General features: G+C 42.3%; 1 protein-coding gene across 1 annotated transcript in view; it reads left to right on the top strand.

The window, feature by feature from the left end:
• The first annotated feature begins 23,332 nt into the window (after nucleotides 1-23,332).
• The window catches only part of LOC136885315 (zinc finger protein OZF), a 38,248-nt gene continuing 37,830 nt past the window's right edge, over nucleotides 23,333-23,750 (top strand). The window contains exon 1 of the mRNA XM_067157828.2: nucleotides 23,333-23,463. The gene's annotated coding sequence lies outside the window, so the exon portion shown is untranslated. The remainder of the gene's footprint in view (nucleotides 23,464-23,750) is intronic.

The following is a 23,750-nucleotide window of genomic DNA, read 5'->3' on the forward strand; positions in this document are numbered from 1 at the left end:
TGACTATAAACTGGTTTCTTGTCCCCTATCCTCGCGTTAAGATCGCCCATAATAATAATGCTTGCCTGATCATACGTACTTCTCATTCGTCTAATTTCTGTCGCTAAATTCTCAAAAAAATCATTCTGCGCAAATGGGGAGCTCAAAGGTGGATTATATATAAAAGCTATACATATTCCATTCCTCCAGTTGACCCTATCTAATATTCTTATCCAGATTAATTCCTTAAACTCAGATTCTAACAGCTGTATTCTATCTTTTGTTTTTGATAACCACTGAAATTCCGCCCGATATCCTTCCTCTATTGGATCTCCTTGATCCATATTGACTCCATACGATACACCCTTCTATTTTTAAGTTTTTCTTGTAATCAGCCCAAGTTTCTACAAGCCCAAGGATGTCCATTTCTTCCAGTAGCTCTTTAAAGTCTTCGTTACCTATTTTGCTCCATACTCCTTCAATGTTAACACATGATACCTTTAACTCCAGTTATTTTTTACTTCTATGTTCTAAACTTCCTGACTTACTTCTAGTTATTCTAGATCTTTCCACTTCCATTATACTTCCCTCCGGAGAGCAAATAACGTCCTTCTCAGATAGTTCTTCTGTGAGTTTTAATCTACTACCTGAACCCATCCCCTTCTTCTGAAAAAAGTCTTTTAGACTCACTGACCTACGCCTGGAAGTATCCTCAGCTCCTCCACGCGGCGCCGCTGTTGACATCCGGCTCGCCTCGTCGTTCCTCCCACTGTTATTTAATTCCGCTGGAAGATCTGACGTAGGCTGTTGAATCACCTGCCCGGGGTTATCAACCCGAGCATCGCACATATACTCTGGAATCTCTTGTGTCATCACTCCTTCACCATGCACTTCCGCTGATGACCCAAACTGCTTACTTCGTTCCTTAAACATATCACCCAGATCACTGACCGTCCACGTTCTCGCCCAGGTATCTCCCATCACATGCAAGCGGTTTCCTCTTATAAATGCTCGTAGATTCGATTTTCTTGCTTGTCGTAAATGGAATTGTAGAACTCTTTGCTCTTGGAGGCTGTTTCTGTCCATATCCCTTTTTATCCAAATTCTGCTGCCCTTCAAGTTCCTCGCACTATTCAAAATTCGGCTTGCCATTAATGAGGAAACAAACTTAATTCTAACCGGTCTTCTTCCTCTATTCTTTCCCATCCTATACATATCATCTATCCCCCTTTCGGTACACTCAATGCCTAATTTCTCTCTCATTAGCTTAAGGACTGAGCTCATCAATTCCATCTTAGATTCTCCTTCCGTTTCATCCAGTCCGTAAATAATAATATTTCTTCTCTTCTCCTCCTCCGTTCTTCTGCTATCTCGCCATTGAAGTACCTGTACTTGTTCTTGTAGCTCCTGTATCCTCTGATTTATTATAGCTCTTTCTTCCTTGTCTTCTCTTATCTTCGCCTTTATTTCTGTTAGATCTTTGGTTATGCTTTCCTTCATATCGTTGATTTGTTCGAACTGTGCTTCGAACATTTCTTTGGTCTGGTCAGCCTGAGAAGCATCGCGGACAACTTCCTTGATTTTCTCAATGTCCTCCCATGTCAATGGGCCTGGGTTCATCTCGACGCCTCCGATGACTAATAGAGTAGCCACTATAGCTGCCGCCATCAACAGTTCTGTCAGTCCTATTTCTTTATTAAATCCTGATTTACAGTCCGTCTTGATCCACTTGACCCGGTTGTGCCATCGCCCTATCACACTCCTATACTGCTGCACTGTTACGCCCATATTGCTTTTCCTGCACTTCCGCACCGTTACCACGCACGTCTGCTCACTAGCTCAGCTCAGCAAAGACTGTGATAATAATAATAATAATAATAATAATAATAATAATAATAATAATAATAATAATAATAATAATAATGGCGCATGTCATCTGTATCGGCTTTGTGGTGACCTAATGAGGATGAAATGAATGGCGAAGACGTCATAAACACCCAGTCCCCAAGCCTGTACGAGGAGGTTGATTCTGAGAACTGAACTGGGGTCATCGGACCAAAGGCAAGCATTCTATCCATTTAGCCACAAAGCCGGACTTTAATTTACTAAACCTTAGGCTACCATCTCTACTGATCAGGTGTTTTGACAGTAGCAGAGGCCAGGGCAGTAGGTTGTGAAGCAGCCTTGACAATACAGCAGGCTTCTCCGTTGGCTATTGGCTGCAGCTCAAAACGCTCAAGGCCTCGCGATTCACTAAACCAGCCATCGAAAAGGGGTAACGTAAGTCTAGTGGTAGCCCACGTCTTCATCCCAGCATACGCCACTGGGTCTGGTGCCAGCTATAAGACTTATTGTGATAACAGATTTATCCATTTCAGTACCTTGGGTGTAATATAGTGTAGTTAAGTATTTACAATATCCGCGGATAACCATTGGCAGATGCGGGTATTATTTCGTATATCTGCGCAGGGCTTTAGATATGGTGTTTGCTTACGGCTACTGCGATTGTAGTGCTCCCGCTGCTGTCGAGGAGTACTGTCGGCGTTTTCCGACATGTCGAATTCCTGATCATAGATGCTTACCAGAGTTTTCAGCACATTGCATGAAAAAAGGTATTCTTCCAAGTTCCCATTCTTCTTCTGAACGTCTAGTTCAGGGCCTCTCAGGGTGCATGCGCGTGGTGCATGCACTGTGCACGGTGCAAAAGACGACTTGGCTTGGTTGACCAGAGTGCAGACCCCCCACTCCTCTATTTGGAGCAATAGCGCTTACTCTCTCTTTCCTCACGCCTGTCTCGCTCGCTCCGCCTGTCTCCCTCTGCCCCACTTGCGCCGTAGCGCTCCAAATCCGGGCTGAGTTGAACCGAGTATAGCCGAGTAGAGCCGAGCTTAGCCGAGTAGCCCAGAGACGAAGCGTTGATCCGAGCTATGCCGAGCGGTACCGATGCACAGTGCACGGAGCTGTTGCGCCTCGATCTGCACGCGTGAGATTTTGGGCGTTTGAGAGGCCCTGGTCTAGTTCAACAACTTGTGAAGGAACAGCAGCACATTGTTGAAATGGTGCAGCGTAGTTCTACGTTGACTTTCTGCACGTATGGATGTCTACGAACACGTGTGTGACGAGCATTACATGCGGAGAAATTGTACCAGGAGCAATAAATACGGTAAGTTACAAGATTGTGAGCAACTGCAAAAAGACCTCAACAATGTTGTGAGATGAGCAGCAGACAATGGTATGATGATAAACGGGGTTAAAAGTCAGGTTGTGAGTTTCACAAATAGGAAAAGTCCTCTCAGGTTTAATTACTGTGTTGATGGGGTGAAAGTTCCTTATGGGGATCACTGTAAGTACCTATGTGTTAATATAAGGAAAGATCTAAAAAAAAAAAAAAAAAGAGTAGCGTTACAAAAATGTTGCAAAGTTTGGGCTGGGAAATACTGGGAGAAAGGAGACGAGCTGCTCGACTAAGTGGTATGTTCCGAGCTGTAAGTGGAGATATGGCGTGGAGTGACATTAGTGGACGAGTAAGTTTGAGTGGTGTTTTTAAAACTAGCTAGGAAAGATCACATTATGAAGATAAAGTTGGAATTCAAGAGGACAAATTGGGGCAGACATTCGTGTATCCCGTATAGGAAGAGGAGTTAGGGATTGTAATAATTTACCGAGGGAGATGTTCAATCAATTTCCAAATTCTTCGCTATTATTTATGAAAAAACTAAACCAAACCCCATGGTACTACAGCCCGTGAAGGGCCTTGGCCTACCAAGCGACCGCTGCTCATCTCGAAAGTGTCGTGTGGTCAGCACGACGAATCCTCTCGGCAGTTATTCTTGGCTTTCGAGACCGGGGCCGCTATCTCACCGTCAGATAGCTCCTCAATTCTAATCACGTAGGCTGAGTGGACCTCGAACCAGCCTCAGGTCCAGGTAAAAATCCCTGACCTGGCCGGGAATCGAACCCGGAGCCTCCGGGTAAGAGGCAGGCAGTCTACCACCACACCACGGGGCCGGCATTATTTATGAAAAGGCTAGAAAAACAAGGGACAGGGAATCTGCCATCTGGATGAGTGCTCTATATGCAGAGTAGTAGTGATTGATTGAAAACCTCAAAGACGTTGGGTGGGTATGACCCATACGTGCGCACCACTAGCCCAAAAACAAATGTACATTAGATGTGTTCTATCACTTAAACCATTTGGAACCGGGTATAAGTCCATATGAAGGTTTTTTTTTTTCAAATTATGGTTCCCGTCATATCCCTGAACATTGACCATTCCTCCTGGGACACTCTGTATACTTTTCTTAAGGAGGCGTCCAATAAATAAATCTATGCCTAATTAATGCAATAAGCATGCTGTTACAGAACTGTTCATTGGAAAAACCGTACTTTTAAATGGCGAGGCATTTAAATAAAACTCATATACATTCGAAACTCGATATCTCGAACCTCCATTACTCGTTTGTCCTATTCTTCACATGCATTTTTTCTCTATTACTCGATATTCGGTTACACGAATATCTGGATTTCTCGAAGCAAACGTTTCCTCCCTCGAAGCAAAAAATACTCTTAACTTGAATTTTGTACAACGTTGATTGTGCAATACAGCATTTGTAGTTTGTGAGGGTCAGTTAACAAGTAAGAAAGGGTTGCACTGATGCTGGGAGGTAATATGACAGGAACCGAAGAACGAACTTCTAGTGATCGGAAACTCGGCGAAGCCTCGTTGTTTCTCGGGTGTGAATTCAATAGGCATGCCTATCAATAACGAAGGAAATCCCCGAAGTCGTGAATGACAAGCTCCATTCGCTAATCTTGGCTGCGTGGTTTCGAACCTACATACAGAGTCAGTAGAATATAAATGACAGGGTTTCTCACAGCAATAAATGTTGTTGAAAAGTATGTGGAAGAAAAGAAGGTTAACCGTAAAAACAGAAGAGATTAACGGATTTTTCCAACGGTGTTTACGGAGGTATGTTTCCTTCGTGACGCCGTCCACTGCAAGAAATACCTCGATGAAGTTGTGAGGTGGACAGCAGACACGGTGATGATAAGCAGGGTTAAAGGTCAGGTTATAAGTTTCACTAAGAAGGGAAGTCTTCTCAATTTTAATTATTGTGTTGATGGGATAACAATAATTCATGGAAATCACTGTAAGATGTTAATATTAGGAAAGATCTAAATTTGGGTAATCACTAGAATTGGGCTTTTAGGGTCTAAGGAATGTTGGTATAGGCACCTAAAAGTCGCTTTTAAAAGAAATAAATAGGCTCCTAAAGAAGAAAATGGGCACTTAAAATATGCTTTAAAAAGTGAAAATTGACAGAAAGTGTAGACTTTTAAAATATTACAATATACACTGACTGACAGAGCAAATGCAACACCAAGAAGGAGTGGTTCGAAAGGGATGAAAGTTGGGAAAAAAACAGAGACGGCACGGACGAATAATTGATGTTTATTTCAAACCGATATGCAGGTTACACAATGCGCACGGCATCGACTCAGTAGGATGTAGGACCACCGCGAGCGGCGATGCACGCAGAAACACGTCGAGGTACAGAGTCAATAAGAGTGCGGATGGTGTCCTGAGGGATGGTTCTTCATTCTCTGTCAACCATTTGCCACAGTTGGTCGTCCGTACGAGGCTGGGGCAGAGTTTGCAAACGGCGTCCAATGAGATCCCACACGTGTTCGATTGGTGAGAGATCCGGAGAGTACGCTGGCCACGGAAGCATCTGTATACCTCGTAGAACCTGTTGGGAGATGCGAGCAGTGTGTGGGCGGGCATTATCCTGCTGAAACAGAGCATTGGGCAGCCCCTGAAGGTACGGGAGTGCCACCGGCCGCAGCACATGCTGCACGTAGCGGTGGGCATTTAACGTGCCTTGAATACGCACTAGAGGTGACGTGGAATCATACGCAATAGCGCCCCAAACCATGATGCCGCGTTGTCTAGCGGTAGGGCGCTCCACAGTTACTGCCGGATTTGACCTTTCTCCACGCCGACGCCACACTCGTCTGCGGTGACTATCACTGACAGAACAGAAGCGTGACTCATCGCAGAACACGACGTTCCGCCATTCCCTCATCTAAGTCGCTCTAGCCCGGCACCATGCCAGGCGTGCACGTCTATGCTGTGGAGTCAATGGTAGTCTTCTGAGCGGACGCCGGGAGTGCAGGCCTCCTTCAACCAATCGACGGGAAATTGTTCTGGTCGATATTGGAACAGCCAGGGTGTCTTGCACATGCTGAAGAATGGCGGTTGACGTGGCGTGCGGGGCTGCCACCGCTTGGCGGCGGATGCGCCGATCCTCGCGTGCTGACGTCACTCGGGCTGCGCCTGGACCCCTCGCACGTGCCACATGTCCCTGCACCAACCATCTTCGCCACAGGCGCTGCACCGTGGACACATCCCTATGGGTATCGGCTGCGATTTGACGAAGCGACCAACCTGTCCTTCTAAGCCCGATCACCATACCCCTCGTAAAGTCGTCTGTCTGCTGGAAATGCCTCCGTTGACGGCGGCCTGGCATTCTTAGCTGGGACAAATACCCATACGACAACGCGTTCTACAATGACTGTCGGCTGAGAAATCACGGTACGAAGTGGGCCATTCGCCAACGCCGTGTCCCATTTATCGTTCGCTACGTGCGCAGCACAGCGGCGTATTTCACATCATGAGCATACCTCAGTGACGTCAGTCTACCCTGCAATTGGCATAAAGTTCTGACCACTCCTTCTTGGTGTTGCATTTGCTCTGTCAGTCAGTGTACGATCTTTTTTTATTTTGCTTTACTTTACCTATTCTTAGCATAAATAACAGCAAAATTCAGACACAATTAAAAAGACATTTATCAAAAACAGTTATGGATTATATGAATCGTAATCAGTACTGAATTAAAACCTTAATACTAAAATCACTGAATACAATTACAACACTGTAGGTATCCCATAACGGTGTAACACGGAGTATGTGGTTATTTATTTGTGAGGAATATTCCTACAACATTCTCATTCGTAGTTTGCTTTACAGTATTATAATAATCTTCTCCAAATTTTCCACAGTCAGATTGTGTCTTTTGTCTGTTAAAATCATTTTGAAAGCAAAGGGCGCTCCATACTCATAGCTGTTAGAGGGGCAGAGAAAATTTACCTATATTTTTGAGTTTAATTTCCCTACGTAAGTCTGCTTTTTGTCTACTATTTTCCCTTCCATTACCTGATGTACCCTCTCCAGCACTGAATAACCTGGATTTTTCTGCAGTACACTAGCCCACTTGTCTTTTATTTTATCCCCTTCCTATTGAACACTTCAGTCATTTTAAACTTATGATTTTCTTTAGCTGAATTGAAAATTTTGCTTTCATTATAGGCATTTTAGGTACTAAAATAATAAAACACGCTCTAAAGGTCCAAATAGGCATTTTAGGGCACTAAACTTTGTAAATGAAGTGGTTTGTCATGAAACGTTAATATATTTAAATATTTTCATGTTATTTCTTAAGGAACAAAATAGTCATTTGTCTTAAAATCCTAGATCTAGTAATCACAATAACGAGCTTGTATATAAAGTCTTTACCGGACGAGTTGGCCGTGCGGTTAGGGGCGCGTGGCTGTGAGCTTGCATCCGGGAGATAGTGGGTTCGAAACCCACTGTTGGCAGCCCTGAAGATGGTTTTCCGTGGTTTCCCATTTTCACACCAGGCAAATGCTGGGGTTGTATCTCACTTAAGGCTACGGCCGCTTCCTTCACACTACTACGCCTTTCCTATCCCATCGTCGCCATAAGACCTATCTGTGTCGGTGGGACGTAAAGCAAATTGCAATACAAAGGCATGGTTATGAGAGTATTTAGGGGTTGTAGTAAGGATGTAAAGGAGAGGGCGTATAAGTCTATGGTAAGACCCCACTCAGTGTACTCTTCCACTGTATGGGACCCTCACCAAGACTACTTGTTACGAGAACTAGAAAAAAAAATCCAAAGTAAACCAGAACGATTTTTTCTGAGTGATTTCCGACAAAGGAGTACTTTTAGGAAAATGTTGTAAAATTTCGGGCTGGGAAGACCTGGGAGTAAGGAGAAGAACTGCTCGACTTAGTGGTATGTTGCGAGCTGTGAGTTGAGAGATGCGTGGAATGACATTAGTAGATCAATAAGGTTCAGTGGATCTTTCGAAAGTAGGAAAGATCACAGCATGAAGATAAAGTTGGAATTCAAGAGAAAAACTGGGACAAATACCCATGTTTAGGAAGAGGAATTAGGAATTTGAATAATTCATCAAGGGAGATGTTTGATGAATTTTGAAATCATTTAAGAAAATACTAGGTGAAGAATGAGAAGGATTCTGCCATCTGGGTGACAGTGGTGATTGATTGACCGTCGGAAAAAGGGGGACCAGGGTCTCTCATCTTAGGAGAGTGGGTTAGCTACCACGGGGGTTGCCGGACAATTGCGGTCACGGACATTGGCGGTCATTGATATAAACTTGTACTCACTCACAGAAATTTCCCAGCAGTCACAGGACATTTGCGGTCACTGCAGCAGGGGGTGGGCCTCATTAGCTTAATCTCGGGGTATCCCCGATAACCTGCCTGAGCACCTGCTCGCTCCTTGCAGATCAATATTTTTCTCTGGCGGGCATTATTTATTGATTCCTTCAGCCACGAAGAATACATCTACGGTATCCCCTACCTGTCGTAAGAGGCGACTAAATGGGGCCCGGGGGCTCACAACTTGGGAGCGTGGGTTGGCAGGATCGAATCTGCCAAGTTGGGGCCAAAAGGCCAGCGCCTCAATCGTGTGACCCAAGTCCGGCATTTCTAATTCTTTCCCATCCCATTTTCTCCGAAAAATATGTTAGAGTGACGTTAGACTACCACAAATAAATAAATAAATAAATAAATAAATAAATAAAATAATTAATTAATTAATGATCGATTAACTTTTGTTTTTCGAAAAATGAAAGACTGGTGGGGAATAAAATAGTGTATTTTACCTTGGCCTATCTTTAATTATTCCACGATAAATAAATAGGAAACTTATTTTTTTGAATTAGCTTCTTATGCTTGTACATAAAAATTCACTTTGTGGTGTATTAGAGTTTAAATATCAAATATTCGAGCTTGTATATCTGTGTGACCGTTTATAACGTGGTAGCCACGGGATCTTTTCGTGATGGTGGTGATTACTGTTTTTGTGAGAAAGTAGAACGGTGCCACCATCCTCCGTTGAAACTAAGCAGAAAAAAGTCGAATAGGTCCGACTCTCTTTTAGGAAAAAAGAGGGTAAAGGCCCGAAGGACGTGAAAATGTAAGACTGCCTGGGGTTGGCAAACATCCTACCGTGGGGGTCGGAAGAGAACAAGAGCTGACCAAGAGAGGCCGGATATGAAATAGAATAGAATATATTTAGGCTATTTATCATCTACAGAATTGTATGTTACCAAAACGTGGCATGACTTGTTCTTCTCCTTCAGACACACCCAGGTGACGATTTTATGTTGACTTTCCCTATACTTTCTGTACATACAACCATTTGCCTTATTAGTAACTGTCAAATCCATTACAGCGCACAACAGTAAATACTTACACCAGGAAGTTTAGATATAGAATTGTGTTTGTGTCTGAAAGTATCAGTCTCTAAATAATGCCTGCGAGAGAAAAATGTTGATCTGCAAGGAGCGAGCTGGAGCTCAGGTTAGCGGGGATACCCCGAGATTAAGCTAATGAGGACCACCCCCTGCTGCAGTGACCACAAATGTCCTGTGACTGCTGGGGAAATTCTGTGAGTGAACACAAGTTTATCTCATTGACCGCAAATGTCCGTGATTTTGTGATGACCGCAAATGTCCGGACACCACCACGGGGCCCTAAGCTCAGTCTAGCATTGCATCAACAGACTTGTGCCAGACTCCTCACTTTCATCTATCCTAGCCGACCACTCTTGGACAACACTTGTTCTTCTTCCGTTCCCGACTGTTTATCAGGTCTAGGGAGTCTTTCATTTTCACGACATTCTTGGATTTTCTCTATCTTTTCGTGATTCTTTCAAAATGTGGATCTCTTCCTTTTCCCTTCTTGTTGCCAAGATGTACTTCCTCTTCACCTACTGCTTTGTGCTTGACTCCATTTGAAATAACACGACTATGTAAATAATATGCTTTTGCTGGCAGGACCTAGTGTTTACAGTGCACTATCTCTTACTGTATAGGCTAGAGCAATTTTGTTACGTTCTTAGATCTGTCCCTGTCTTATTCTTGGCTTTGACAAAATGAAAGTCACTGAGGTATGAGCGATGCTAGTAATGCCATTCCTTATGCAAATGTTGTGAAAGTGTTGCTCATAGGGTCGGTTGGTGCATGCATTTCAGTGGGCTTGGCAGACTGATATGTAATAGCAACCCTGGCTCGGTGACGAAAGCAACGGGAAACTACCTCACTCCTCATTTCCCTAGTACGTTTCTTCAGTGTTCCCTAGGCCATCAATGACAGCTGATGGCAGTGCTGTTGAGGATCCGTTTACCCTCCAGGATTGGTTTTTCCCTCGGACTCAGTGAGGAATCCCACCTCTATCGCCTCAAGGGCAGTGTACTGGAACGCGAGGCTTTGGGTTGGGGATACAACCGGAGAGGAGGACCAAGACTTCGCCCAGACGGCCTCATCTGCTGTGTTGAACAGGGGTCTTGAAGGGGGGCGGGTGATTGGAAGGGATAGATAATGAAGAGGGAAGAAAGCGGCCGTGGCCTTAAGTTAGGTACCATCCCGGCATTTGCCCGGAGGAGAAGTGGGAAACCACGGAAATCCAGTTTACGATGGCTGAGGAGGGAATCGAACCCCCTCTATTCAGTTGACCTCCCGAGGCTGAGTGGACCCCGTTCCAGCTCTCGTACCACTTTTCACATTTCATGGCAGAGCCGGGAATCGAACCCGGGCCTCCGGGGGTGGCAGCTAATTACACTAACCACTACACCACAGACGTGGATTTATTATTATTATTATTATTATTATTATTATTATTATTATTATTATTATTGTCCTTTTCACCCTCTTTGGGGTACGATAGATCTATCAATGGCTAGTGAGTCGTGTTTCCCTGTCCTCCCAGTACTTTTTCATTCTTTCAGATCTTGCCCTCCTCTCTTCTTCAGAAATAGTCGTTTGGGCTTCACCCTGTCCTGAAACCTCTTTATTTTATCTTTGGTTAATTTCTTCGCGGATCCATCTACAAGCATCTCTTCTGTAATTCGGAATTCTCGTAGGTCCTTCTCAGTTTCTTATTACGGAAATAGTCGAAGATTTTTTTAGTTATCCTTTCGGGTCCATTCTTAGGATGTGGCCATAGAAGTCAATTCTCCTTTTTCTTATTGTGTCGGAAATCCTTTCTGATTTCCTATACAGAGTTTCATTGCTGATGTGTGAAAGTTCGTTATTATGGAATTTGGGGCCTAGAATTTTTCGTAGTATTCTCCTTTCCTTTATCTCCAACTTTTCCATTGGACCATGTGTAGTTACAGACAGCGTTTCTACAGCATAAAGGGCTTCAGGCTTGACTACTGTATTATAATGTCTGATCTCGGAATTTCAGGAGAGGAATTTTTTGTTATAGGTGTCTTTCGTAAGCTGGAAGGCTGTTTCTATTTTGGTTCGTCGAGATTCCATTGCTTTCTTCTCAAGACCACTCCAACTGATCCATTCACCAAAGTATTTGAAATATGTGACGATCTCTATTTTTTGTTCCCCCAATTTCAAATATTTTGGTGGATTCTTAATGTTGTTTATTATCTTGGTCTTTCCAAAGGCGATTTTGAGACCTATTTTCTCTGCTTGCTTCAGCAGTTCGAAGGACTGCTCCTTGGCTTCCTCCCACGTCTCAGCTAGTAAGGCCATGTCGTCTGCGAAAGCTAAACATTTGATCTTGATACCCTTGTTTGCCAATCGCATTCCACCACTAGTTGTCTTATCCCATTCTCTGACTACCTTCTCCAAGGCACAATTGAACAGTATGGGGGAAAGTCCGTCACCCTGTCGGACACCAGTTTTGATCTCAAAAGGAGCCGATAATTCTCCCATGAATTTGACGTTGGAAAATGTATTAGTGAGAGTTCCCTAATGAGGTTTGTTGTTTTGTTTTCTAGACCGAATTCTTTGAGTGCAGAAAGGAGACTTTCCCGGTCTAGTGAGTCATACGCCTTTTTGGAAGTCAATAAAGGTGATGACGTATGTTTTTGGCCTAGATTTCTGTTATGCTATGAGATTTTTAGGGTTCAGGATTTGTTCCGGACAGGATCTTCCCTTTCTGAATCCCGCTTGATATTCTCCCAATTGATGATCTAACTGTGGTTCTGCCCTATTAAGTAAGGCCTTTGAGAATATCTTATACGTAATATCCAAAAGTGATATGCCTCTATAGTTGTTGGGGTTCATTTTATCCCCCTTCTTGTAGATTGGGTGGATAAGGGCCATCTTCCATTCTTCTGGAATTCTTTCTTTGACCCAGATTTCTTCAAAAACTTTTTGTGGGGATTCTATTGCTTCCTTGTTGGCATTCTTCCGAAGTTCGGCTGTGATCTGGTTTTCTCCCGATGCTTTGTTGTTTTTAAGGCTCGAAATTATCTTTTCTAGTTCCTCGATTGTTGGCGGCTTTGAGTCGGGATTGATATTTGTTGGGACGTTAAATGTCATTTTTTTCTACTGGCGTTTCACAGTTGAGATTTTCAAAGTAGTCGGTTAGTATCCTGCAGTTATCAGTGCTGTTATGAGCTATATTTCCATTCTTGTCCCGTAAAGGCTTGGTTTCTCAGAACTGACGCATGCGAGGTGCGAGGTGCGAGGCCGACGTTGCGTACTTTCATCCCAATGACGCTGCGAGGCTCGTGGTTTCCCAGGCTGCGAAGCGGATCAGTTGCCGAGCACATGTCTCGCAGCCTGTGCGCTATTGTTGGAGTGTGTCAGTACTGGAGGGTTTTCTTCACCCCTATAGCAGTATCAATGGAAACTGTTGATGATCCTGTGATGTCAGCCTGTATCGTCCACAACCTTCTCCGGAATGAGCGAATTCCTTGCCCAAATTAACACTTTATTGGCTATTTGGAATTAACAGAAGAAAACATGATTCCTCTGGCAGTTGACAACGGAGGTAATTCTATACATGATGCTTTCATGATAAGAGACAGCTTCAAGAAATATTTTTGTAGCAGGGAGAGAGAATCGGTATGACAAAGAAAATATGCTAACAGGGTGGAGTGAAAGTTTTTTTTCTAACGGACAAACATGTATTTTAACTATAGTTTACTTTTTTCTGTGATCCAATTAGCCTAATAACGGAATGAACATCGTTATTAAAATAAAACACGTGATTTTATTAAATGAACAATACTGAACTCAAATTTTGTAAAATTATATATATTGGCATATTTCATATTAAAGTAAGGAATTTATTGGTTGATATATTTCTAAATCTGTTAATTATTTAATCCTTTGAAACTGAACTCATATTTGTTATAAGTAACATTAATAATAATAATAATAATAATAATAATAATAATAATAATAATAATAATAATAATAATAATAATAGACACCCTACCACCGATCCACAGAGGCAGCTACCACAACAATGAAAAAAAAAAAAAGAATCCCAAGAACGGGGTTCCAAATGACAGTAAATTAACATTAATCGTCTGGTACCTCCGTTTTTGGAGTTTCTATTTTTACGAACTCTTTCCTTCTCAAGACCATCGTATAATACATAAAACTAGCAACATTTATTAGCTGTTCTACCCAACTTCAGTGATATCATTTTCCATAAGTTGTCTTTCACAACGTTGTTTTTGTAGCTCTTGTGTTGTAAGTTATACAACACTGGGTGTATTCGAACTTCTTTAATCAGTTCCTCGTCCACTTCGTCCGTAAAGCTCATCGTGTTGCTTAAAACAGTAAAAACAAGAACAAACAATGTCGCCTCGCACTGCTGTCGCCTCGCACAAATCTGGCCGGACGAATCAGTGCGCGGTGACGCTGCGAGGTCTCACTGCGAGGTTGCGCACACTGCGCACCGCGCAGCTTGAGAAACCACTTGCATAAGCTCGTGTAGTCTGGATTTGTGCGAGGCCCGCCTCGCACCTCGCACCTCGCATGCGTCGGTTCTGAGAAACCAAGCCTTAACTGAGTCGGTGGCTTGTACTTCGTTGTTCACTGTTTAAAGATTTTCTAGAAACTTCTTGTCTTTTTTCAGTAAAGTCCTCATCTATTTGAATAAGCATCTGGTTTTCATAAGCCTTTTTAATTGTTTTGCATTTTTTTTACCATCTTTCTGATATTCAAGAAATTTTGTCTATTGCTTTCTGTTCGTTGCGACTGCCATTTGTGCCATGCTTCCTTCCATTGTTTCAATAGACCGTCACATTCTTCCGACCACCAAGCATGTTCTTTTTTTACTTTTGTTGTAGGGGCAAATTTTTCGGCTTTTGATAATAAGTTCCGTTTTATTTGATCACAATTTTGTTTGTGTATATCATTTGTCGCAAGATGATATTCTTTTGAATTTAAAATATTCTCCGCGTGATATCGTTTGCTTGTTTGTTTAAGGATCTTGTCTCTCCTTCTGGGGACGATTTTGATCTTTATCTTCGACATGTAATGGTCCGAGTCTAAATTAGTTCCCCTGAGGACTTTGTCATTTTGTATCTCCCTATTGAACTTCCGTCTAATAGCCACATGGTCCAGTTGAAATTCACCCAAGTTAGGATTTGGTGAGATCCACGTTTTTTTTCTAGGAAGCTTTTTAAAAGCTGTGGATTTCAGTATCATACCGTGGGCTTGGCACAACTCTATAAGTCTGACACCATTTTGATTGGTCCTGTTATGCGCTAGGTATTTCCCGACTACATGTCGATACTTTCTCTCCTTCCCTATCTGGGCGTTGAAGTCGCCCATTAGTATGTTGTGTTTTTCAGGTACCCTTTGGATGACATCGTCCAACTAATCCCAAAAGAGTTCCACTTTCTCCTTGTTCTTTCTCTTGTCCTCATTTATGGGGGCATGGGCATTCACAGTAGTGTATATTCTTTGGTAGATTTGAAAACCAAAGTTGATAGTCTTTCAGATTGGGACTCAAACTGGAATATGGAATCCAAGACGTTCTCTTTTATTATGAAGCCAGTTCCTAGGTGTGGCAAGTTTTTCATGACCCTTTTAACAACTTTTCCCTTGTATATCTTGAACCCGTCAGAGTCGAAGTTGTTTTCATCTATATATCTGGTCTCCTGAAGTGCCGTTATGATAAATCGATGATTCCTGAGAGTGTCTGTAAGGTGTTCTAACTTTCCAGTTTTAAGAAGAGAATTAGCATTGAAGGTGGCTATGAATTTCGGGTATTTGCATTTGATTTTATTTGAGGTTCCAAGACGCTCCGACTCGTCTCTGTGTAACGCTGCAGACTCCCCAGAATCCGAATGTCTGCTTGTGCACAACGGTGCACCTGAGGTAATTTGTTTCACATTACACTTTCCCTTGAACGATACATATGAGTTTGGGGTAACTACTTGAGTCACCAGTTTACAGCCAAGGTTGTGAGCCCCGGAGGTTTCTTCCTGCCGCCCCTAACCTGGGGTACAGATGCTGACCTAAGGCCATCCAATCTGGGAACAGACGCCTGGGGAATTTTATGTTCTTCAACCAAGATTCAATTCTTGGAGGAAGCTCATCTGCCCTCTCTTCCGTTGGGAGATTCTTCTCTTCATTCGCCATTGAGACCGTTGACCAGTTTTCGCCTAGTAACCCTAGGCAAGGTTTTACACTTCCGCCATCTCCACCGTACCAAAGGCCATCTTCTCCGCCGTAGATGCCGTTGAGGACTTCACCCATAACCCAGGCTAAGGGTCCTCCATATTTATGATCCCTGGAGAGAGGGTATCCCAGTATTTTAAAGCCCCCAGGAATTGGGCTACCCGTTGGTCCGCGGGTTGTATGGGGGTATTTCAACCAGCCCTACAAACTGTAGGGGCCCCCTACCCGCTACCTGGGGACGCGCTCTGTAGGGGTCGGGTTCCCCTGGTTACTTTCGGAAGTTAACCTCAGCACAAAGGCTGAGGTTATTTGCAGAGATTATTATTATTACTATTATTATTATTATTATTATTATTATTATTATTATTATTATTATTATTATTATTATTATTATTATTATTATTATTTTCTTAAAGACCTCTAAAATGAATTCAGAAAGAAGTTGCCTGTGAGGAAGTTGCCCCCCGTGTGGGTGGGATATGTAGAATACACCCACGGTAACCTCTACCAGTCGTAAGAGGCGACTAAAAGGTGCCGCAGGTGCGCTTAACTGGGAAACGTCGGTTGACGACCACGGGGCACTTAGCTGAGTCCTGGCATTGTTTCCACTCGTGTCAGGCTCCTCACTTTCATCTATCCTATCCGACCTCTCTTGGTCATCTCTTGTTCTTTTCCAACTCCGATTGTATTAGACCACTCGAGTCCTAGGGAGCTTTCATTTTGACGCCCTTCGTTGCCTTGTCTTTTTTGGCCGATACCTTCATTTTTCGAAGTGTCGGACCCCTTCCATTTCTTTCCTCTGATTGGTGTTAATATAAGATGGTTGCCCAGTTGTACTTCCTCTAAAACCAATAATCATCACCACTACAAAGAAACAAACGTCATGGCGCAACAGCCCCGAAGGGCCATGGCCTACCAAGCGACCGCTGCTCAGCCCGAAGGCCTGCAGATTGCGAGGTGACGTGTGGTCAGCACGAGGAATCCTCTCGGCCGTTATTCTTGGCTTTCTAGACTGGGGTCGCCATCTCACCGTCAGGTAGCCCCTCAATTGTAATCACGTAGGCTGAGTGTACTTCGAACCACCCCTCAGATTCGGGTAAAGATACCTGACTTGTCCGGGAATCGAACCCGAAGGCTCCGGGTAAGAGGCAGGTACGCTACCCCTACACCACAAGGCCGGCCATCACCACTACACCACTGAGGAAGTTGAAACATCGTCTAAAGACGTTTACCTCCTAGAATTGTTGAGTTCAGTGAGTGGTGTTAACAAGATGGTATTTTGAGGTTTTTAATAATAATAATAATAATAATAATAATAATATCCGCCTCTGTGGTGTAGTGGTGATTAGCGTGATTAGCTGCCACCCCCGGAGGTCCGGGTTCGATTCCCGACTCTGCCACGAAATTTGAAAAGTGGTACGAGGGCTGGAACGGGAGTCCACTCAGCCTCGGGAGGTCAACTGAGTAAAGGTGGCTTCGATTCCCACCTCAGCCATCCTGGAAGTGGTTTTCCGTGGTTTCCTCACTTCTCCTCCAGGCAAATGCCGGGATGTTACCTAATTTAAGGCCACGGCCGCTTCCTTCCCTCGTTCTTGCCTGTCCCATCCCTCCACAAGGCCCCTCTTCAGCATAGCAGGTGAGGCCGCCTGGTCATTCTCCCCCGTTGTATCCCCGACCCAAAGTCTGAAGCTCCAAGACACTGCCCTTGAGGCGGTAGAGGTGGGATCCCTCGCTGAGTCCGAGGGAAAAACCGACCCTGGAGGGTAAACAGATTAAGAAGATAATAATAATAATAATAATAATAATAATAATAATAATAATAATCATAATAATAACAATAATAATAATAATTCAGCACCCAGGAGGGATCGGATTGAAACCTCTCGTGTTGAGAGTGTATGTAATGTTATTCCAGTGATTACAAAATCGAGTCAAATTTACAAAGGACTTGTCAGTATGACTTCCTACCCCGTCTGGCCTGGATGCGTGCACTGATTCGGTTGGGAAGGGTGTCATAAAGCCATTGTATCCTCTCCTGAGGCAAGCTGGCCCACAACTGTTGTTATTAGAGATGGTCGATAAATCACAGGCTGCTACTTTGTCACCAATATTTTTCTGTCACCGATATATCAGATAAGCTGTTACGGAGGTATCTGTGACAAAATATCGTTTAAGTTGTGTATATACTGTATATATATAAGGAAACATACAGGTCCAATAATACTGCCTTGACGAATTCCCCTCTTAATAATACAGGGTCAGATAAAGCTTCGCCTACCGGTACTCTAATTGTCCGAGTTCTATTTTCTAGAAATATAGCAACCCATTCAGTCACCCTTTTGTCTGGTCCAATTTCACTCATTTTTGCCAGAAGTCTCCTATAATCTACCCTATCAAATGCCTTAGACAGGCCAAAGGAAGACAACAAAAGATTCTTCCGTATATATTTGTGTCAAAAATATGCCGGTTACAGATATTCTGAAACATAATTTAAGCTGATTTCTACTCGCGCTAAGCCCGGGTTCAGCCAGCCTTGTGGGCGATTTTGTGCACGCGGTAATATAGCCCGATGCAGGGAGTGAAGCTGAGAAGAGAATATGCTTGTTCAGCAGCCGTTCAAAGGCTGGCCTCCAGCGTGCCTGTAGGCTAAAAACACAGTGTTCTGTAAGCCAGGAGGCGTGCGCAACACTAACATGTCGTGCTGTGTTGGTTTTTACTTTGTGATGTGGAGTGATGTGAAATTGTTAAGAATGGATATGTCAGAGTTTATTTTGGACCATTTAATTGAGAATGGAAATTATTTTTCACGATTAAATTACCAAGAAAAGCTAGAAATCAAAGGTAAGAGACCAACCCCTCAGTTTATGTTGCAATAGAAAGACAGTAAATATGTTAGGAGATTTCAAAACAAGTGGTAACTTATACCACGAGACCTTGCCTGACTGGTAGCTTGAAGAGGAAGAAACTTTTTGTTTCTTTGTACTGTTTACTTTCTGGAAAAGACAGTTCAGAATGGCGTGAATCAGGAATAGAAGAGGAAAGTTAAAAGAATATTGTTGAGGCGTCCACAAGTCATATTGCAGCCGCAGTTGAACTCAGTAAAGCCAGGCAAAACAAGAATAGAAAACGCACTTTCTAGTCACGCGTCTTAATGCTATTCAATATGAGATTGACCAGAACAGACATACTGTATAATCAAACGATTTTCAGCAGTCTGCTTCCTAGCGCGACAGCTTTCCGCGGGAATGACGAATCAGAACTGTCCATGAACAAGGGGGAATTATCTGGAAACCTTGGAATTTTTATCAGAGGAAGGAAGTTTCGTGAGAGACCAGTTACGGCAAATATAAGCAGCGTATTTAAGGGGATTTCTTCCGACGTACAGAATTAACTTATTCATTGCGTTACTCATCATCATCATCAACTCCCATTATCCAGCTGTAGCCGGGTAGGGGCAAATACCGTATGGTTCCTCTCCACTTTCTTCGGTCTTTCCACCACTCCTCCTCCTCCAATACTGTGTCCCAGTCCAGGTTTCTTTCTTTAATACTGTGTTGTATTGTGTCCTTCCATCTTAGTCGTGGTCGTCCACGGCCTCTTCTTTCTTGCGTTTGCATTTCCATCACCTTTTTTGGCATTCTTTCGTCACTCATTCGCTTTATGTGCCCAAACCATCTTAATCGGCTCTTCTCTATTCTATGATTCATTTCTTCCACTCCAATTTCTTCCCGGATTTTCTCATTCCTTATTTTGTCTCTTCTACTCTTCTGTATCATACTCCTCAGGAACTTCATTTCGGCTGCCTGTATTCGACTCTCATCCTTCTTTGTCATTGTCCAAGTTTCTGCTCCGTAAATTGTTATGGGTACGGTACATAATGCATCTTTTACATACCGTGCATTGTGTTATAATGCAATTAAATAATATTTTGAACAAAATTGAAAGTACGGTACCGTAGTTCTTTTGCGTCAATCCAAGCAGATGAAACTACTGATGTACCGGTGTCAACCAAGAGTTATCTTGTAGTATGCAAATACTTCATCTGTGAAAACTGAAGAAAACTTTATCGGATTGTTTAACATTTCGCAAGACAGAACTGCAAAAGGCATAGCAAATGGCATCTTAGAAGTGCTAAAAACTTTGAAAACAGGAGAAAAAATTGATAGCACAGACTTGATGGGTGTACTGTCATGGCGGTGAAAAACTGTGGCGTCCACACTATTGTCAAAACAAAATACCCAGTGCATTATTTATCCATTGCTATGCCCATCAACTTACACTTGTTCTGCTTCACTGTTGTAAGACAATAACAAAAGTTAAATTATTCATATATTTGTATTATTCTTGTCTCCCGACTCAGTAGCGGCAATTGGGAATTAGAAAAGGGGGAGGGAGGACAAAAAGTAGGTACCCGGGTTTGTGAAATATAACGGACCGAGGGGAGGGGGGATATATACATCAAGAGAGGAAAAACCATCAAAAAATGATAATAAGTGCGATAATAATAGTGTTTTTGAGATTTTATTCAACACCATACATTAAAACTTCCACCAAAGGAACAATATTACACATGTATTACAATTAAACAGAAGTAGGGCGTGATTAAACAATTAAAAATTATTTAGTATTTGACAACCCACTAAGAAACTAGGAGACACTAAAGAGACTGCAAGACTGTCGAATGCGCGTTCTGCGTATTTCCGTTAATAATTTTGTTAATAATTAAAGAAAATAAAGGAAGGAATGAGCTGATAAGACAACAGGGCTTACCGGTATATAAATTGCTTTGTTAAATAATTCCTAGTTTCAGCTGGCTAAAATGAAATGAAATTGTGATGTTTTGTCCAAAAAGTTGGGGAACTACTGCCCGCCTCCCCCCTGCCCCACCGCTAAATCAACGCTACTGGGACTGTTTAAACACTTGTCTAGAATATTGTTAGCTACCGTACCTTTGTTGCTTCGTTTGTCAATATGTCAAGATGTGCTGGAAATCTCATATCTACTTGTGTAGCTGCATAAAGTGTAAGTGAAAACTGTACATATGGACGTCTCTGGAGGAGGGGTCACGCGACCCCTGCATTTTAATAACCTAACTTCATGACATTAATTTATGTTTCTTCGGTAATATTAAAATTTTCCATAAGGTGGCACGACTAATTTAATTTGAATATATCAAGAATTTAACGCAAATTATGCACAAAATACACTGGCAGTTACAGGATTTCGAATGATAATTTCTCATTTTTGTCCCCTCCCCCCAATTTTGACTTGCCAGGGACGCCGATTATTGTGATATTTCTGTATTATCATCCGTCGGAGAATGTTTTAATATACCGGTAGCCCTACTATATTAGTAGTAATTATTTATTTCAATATAACCTCGTCACTATTTCATGTTCCGAAGGTACAGCTTTAAAAATATTAAATACTAACTATGTACCCGTGCTTCGCTACGGAATTCTACATTGTATACAGAATTCTAGGTTAAGTAGTGTACACCTTGTGAGCAAGATTGTATTATATTGCATAGCAACGTTACCCTAGAAACGCGACGGGGAAGTCACCAAACGTCTTTTCTCGTATGAAGACTGGGTTAGGGAATTTTCTTTGTGCTTGTAGGTCTGCTTGCCTACTCTGTCACAATCAGGTTGGGGATTTTTTATTATAATGGCAGACACTCACTGTCCACCTGCTTTTTTTACATTCTCAGAAAGACTGCCTTAGTGGTTTCCCAAGTGAAATGAACATAGGTCATTGCCGTCAGTAGGAATGGCGCGATTAAAAGCAATATGAAATACTCGATCAAATGAAAAACAGCACATTTTCTCACTTTTAACGAACAGTACTACGCTGCCGATCTAGCAGTCCAAAGTTCCAGAGTTAGAATGGCCAGGCCGCACAGCCTTGATCCGTGAGTACTCTTCGTCTTTTTTCGTCGGGGGGGGGGGGGGGGGGGTCGAATAGCGGGGAGTCCCAGGAGGACAAATCTATGCCCTTTTACTAATATCTTTCCTAGGAGCACCCGATGAGTCGGAAAATCTCATTTCACTACACTGGTGGCGGAACAATCTATCTGACTTGGAGGGAAATTTTTCCTCCAAGCCAGAGGAGAAAACCGCTCTTCACTGCTAATTTCGAACAAAATGAATGTAGAATTTAATAAAAGTGAAGAGGAAGACGAATTTCTTAAGTAACGTCTCTTTTCAGGGTTGAATTTTGAATTATTAATGAATTGTAGTGCTGTAATTTGGAATAGGCTTAAATTGTAATTCTAGACCAGATTCTAAGTGAGCCTATGCCAAATCTGCACACGGCTCATTCAAAACAGCGCGTCAGAGTAGGGAGTGAATAGCTGGAATACTGATGAACCAGCGTGTTACGTACCAGCAGTATCAGACAATGTATGAACCAGAGGAATGGCATGCTAAAGAAAACAGATTTTTAACTCCCCAGCTCTTTCCCGCCAATATTGAGTCAGGCTGTTATACTCGGTACTCAACAGTAATCCGATCTATCAGAGTTGAGGGCACGATAAGTGGCAAAGAACATCACAACAAACAATGGTCAATGTAATGTTATTGTTGATCAATGTTATGCACTTTCCATATTGTAGGCCTTCGCATTTAGTTTTCTTCCGCCTCTGAAATACCACTCTTATCACAGTCGGTGCGGTAAAACTGAATAAAACATAAATGATCGGAAATTGTGTTCTCTATAACTTTTGTTATGTAGTATTCTATAGGAGCAATAACGAAGGTATTTAAAAATTAAATTTTAGGCGACTACCCCTAAACTACCATTTCACCCAGGTTCAGTAAAATTGTTTATAGCTTCGACTATAGTTCTTTCTTCCCCGACTCTAGATACCGATTTTCATTAAATTCTGTTCACCCATTTTCTCGTGGCTTGGCGTTGATGTGGACTTAGCAACAAAAATCGAAATTCATGAATATCAGTGTTATCATAGCCGGTACAGTAAAATTGTATAAGACATAAATGATCGGAAATTTAATTCTATGTAACTTTAGTTATGTAGTATTTATCGATAGGACCACTTAAAATATAAATATTTGAGAACTGAATTTTAGGCCTTCCCCTAAACTAACATTTCACTCAGGGTGAATAAAATGATTTATAGCCTAGATTATAGTGGCTCATCCCCCGACTTTACATACCCATTTTCATTAAATTCTATTCAGCCGTTTTGAAGTGATGCGTGACATACATACATACAGACAGACATACACACAGAAATTACGGAAAAGAAAAAAGTGCGTTTCCTTGTTACTGTGGACATGAACGATACAGAAATACCATTTTTTTTTCAAATTCTGAGCAATGTACAGACAAAACTCTTATTTTATATAATATAGATAGTAAATTTCACCGATCTTCGCTCCTGCACCACACCTATGAAGAGATATTCGAACATGGACTGCCATACTGCATTGCCATATTAAGCACCGCATCACAGCTGTAGATATTGACAGGAATCAATCAAATACCGTAACAAAAGATATTTCGCTGTCAAAGTAAAGTGCAGTTTCACTTTCGTAGTGATTGTCACAGAATTCTGAAATATTTATTTCAGTTAAGTGTGATTTCAGTTATTATTTTTATTCCTCAGCTGCCGATAGCGTTAAATGATATGTAAATGATTTAACCAAGTCCTGTAGTCCAGAGAACATTGTAACCTTTGGAGGTAAGTGTTAATCGCGGTCATCATTACCCTCATCCGATACTGTTAGCCTCCGATTCTTTACTTATGTAAATAGGCCTATTAATTACTTCCCGATTTTCGTTTATAATTGAGAATGCTTAATATTTTGTGTTTTTGTGTGCGTTATGCTTATGTAGATTTTCTTTCGTCTATAGTAAGGTCATGTATAATCAAATATTAATGTTCTCTGCCTCCCACGGCGGTGAGAGAGATTTGGAAACTATGGGTTTTTATGTTGAAGTGTGCGATATGTAAACAATACCTGGCCT

The sequence above is a fragment of the Anabrus simplex genome, chromosome 14, assembly GCF_040414725.1.
Source record: "Anabrus simplex isolate iqAnaSimp1 chromosome 14, ASM4041472v1, whole genome shotgun sequence".
In the NCBI taxonomy this organism is placed as follows: Eukaryota; Metazoa; Arthropoda; class Insecta; order Orthoptera; family Tettigoniidae; genus Anabrus; species Anabrus simplex.